Below are 2,736 nucleotides of genomic sequence, written 5' to 3'. Positions count from 1 at the left end.
GCGGGGTTAATCATTCGTCGCTCTTGGGGGTGCTCCGGGGCCAGGGGGGACTTTCACCTTCCCAGCGACCTCTTGAAACTTCGACCTTCTTTTATGGGTGCCATAAAGGTTATTTGTTAATCTGTGCCCTGGCGGGGCTCCCCCCTCCCTGCAGCGGGGTCTTTGGTCCGGGGAGCATTTGGGCATCGCTGCTGATTGCACCTCGTCCAGTCTGGGAAGCGGGGAGGTTGAACGGGATGCCCTTTTTCCCAAGGGAATGGGATGGAGGTGCCCAACGGCTCGGCAGAGGGGCGCAGTGGTGGTTGGCCCCGGTCTCTGTGTGTGCCTGGGTGCCGGCGTGGCTCAGCGCCGCGGCGGAGGCAGTGGGGCCGGGGGTGCTGGTGGGAGGGATGCGGGTCACAGGGGGAGCCCGTCCGTTGGCTTCTCTGGGAGCCCGGTTGAGCACCCCGTATCAGGACGTGCTGCCAGACCAAGATTTCCGGGTGGAAAAAGAGCACGTGTCCAAGGACATCCCGCTGAGCCTGCAACTCCCTATCGCCTGCCGACCGAGATAAGGAGTCGTGTCACCTCCCCAACCCCGAGCACCAAGCCTGGCACTGTCCCTGCACCTCTGCCCCTTCCCAGAGGTGACAGCCGGATCCAGGAGGGATTTTACATCCCAAACCTCCCAACGCGATGCTCCGGCAGCGCTGGGATGTGTCTCCTCCAGCATCTCCCTCCTCCACCTCACAGGAGGCACCGTGCCATAACCTTGAAACCTCTGAAGACTCTACTTTTTAAAAGACCTGTTCAAAAGCTTTTTCTTTTAGTATTTTATTTAATCTCACCTTAAAAAAGCCCCAGACCGAAGCGGGAAGGGCTGAGCCGCTCTGGGGCAGCAGGAGGGGAGCAAGCGAGCGGCACCACGCAGGCAGCAGCGAGCATCCCGGTGTCTCACCGGAGAGAGCCCGATCCGTGCTCGCCTGCGGCTCCCTTGCTCAGCCGGGGCAGAAACGCTTCCACCAGCTCTTTAAGAGCAGCCCAGCTCTTCCATTTCAGGAGCGTTACCTGCTCCGAATGTCACCCGGGGGTTACACCTCACCCACAATCAACTCAAGAGGTTTCACTGCTCCGGGCCGTCCCCTTGAAATTCCCTTTGGAGGGCTGGAATGGCATGGGAAGGGTTACAGGTGAAGGGTTGGGGGGCTGAAATTGCCTTTCTTTGCCTTTTTTATAGCAGCAAACAGAGGGGGAGGCTCTGCCTGCGTCCCCTCGTCCCCGGGGCTGGTGGAGGTGGGAGCCAACAGCAGCCGCGGGCAGTGGGACGCGCCGTGTCCTCAGAATCCTGCCCACTCATCCCATCCCCAGCCACCCCGGCGACACCAAAGGGCTCCGTGGGGACCCCAGCCCCACATTTCCTTGGGCAGGGACATGTTCCGGGTGGACAAGGCGTCCTGGGTCCCATCCTGCAACCCCCTGCAGCTCCCACCACCCCTCTGCTGCCGTTGGCCATGGCTTGGGCGCAGCACAACCCCTCCTCAACCCCCAAGGGCGCTGCCTTCACAGCTCCTCCTCCTCCTATACGTTGCCCCCATTTCCAGCATCTTTGGGTTGAAAAATGGCCGGGGAGGGTTTGGCAGAGGAGCCTCGCGCAGATTATTCAACAATTGTTTCCCATTTTGCGCCCTCGCCTGCCTCATCCTCCAGTAACAATGACGAAGAGCGGCGCGGAGCCAGCGCCCGCGGCAGGGGTGTTGAGATCAGGGACAGCACAAAAATATCTTCTCTCTGGAACAAATATTTACCAACCCTTCTGCCTTTTGTTCTTGTGGTTCTCATATATTTTTTTTTTTAATTTTTTTTTTTTCCAGACATTCACTGGCAAAATGTCACACTAAGCAGCAACCCAGAAACTTCGGGGTAGCTGCTTGGCTGCTCTGGGCTTTGTTTTTCTCGCGCGCTAATTGTTAATGAATTTCCAGCCATTCAAACCAACGCAAACCTGTGAGAAAATGATCTTCTCAGCCCTGATTTCGGAGCTGTATGGCACTTCGCAAAATGCGGGCAGTTGCCGAGCACAAATGTGCATCATCCCGCAGCGCGGGGTGGTGGCGGTGCCGGAGCCGTCCCTGGGTGGGATGTGGCAGAACCAGACCAGGAGCTGGGGGGAATTGAACTCCCACCATCACTCCTGGGGTTTCAGTGGTCCCGCCGGGTGGGGAGGGGTTAAATGGGGGTGGGTGCAGTGGTACCCTCATCCCTGGCTGGTTCCTCACAGATTGTCCTTCTCCCCGCTCTATCCCATGGCAGGTTTTTCTGGTTTCCCTTCAAAATCATCACCCCCCTCATGTCCACTCTTTATGGCGGCCAAACAAGAGCACGTGGGTAATTTATGGGCGTTTTGTTTAAAGAAGGGAGGGGGAAAAATCCTCCTCTTCTGGCATGTAAACATATCTTTGGTTAAAAATTAACCGCGGCCATAAAACCCCCGATGTAGGAGCGAGCAGAGCTCACCCTGCAAGTGCTGCCAGGCTGCCGCCCCGCCGGTCAGTGTCCCCTCCCTGTCTCTTATACACATCTTCCGATTTCGCCCTTCCAGCTGCTGCTCGCCTTTTTGTTGGGTTTTAATTATTTTTCGTAACAATGCCGTGTTACTTTATATTCAGCGCACTGGGCCCCGGCTGGGGAATAGAAAGCGGGTCCAGGCTGGGAGCGCCCGACCCAAAGGCAGAGCTTCCTACAAGCAGGCAGCTGCCC

Source organism: Athene cunicularia (assembly GCF_003259725.1).
Source record: "Athene cunicularia isolate RWA chromosome 20 unlocalized genomic scaffold, athCun1 chr20_part1, whole genome shotgun sequence".
NCBI lineage: Eukaryota > Metazoa > Chordata > Aves > Strigiformes > Strigidae > Athene > Athene cunicularia.
Note: the sequence above shows the minus strand (reverse complement) of the source record.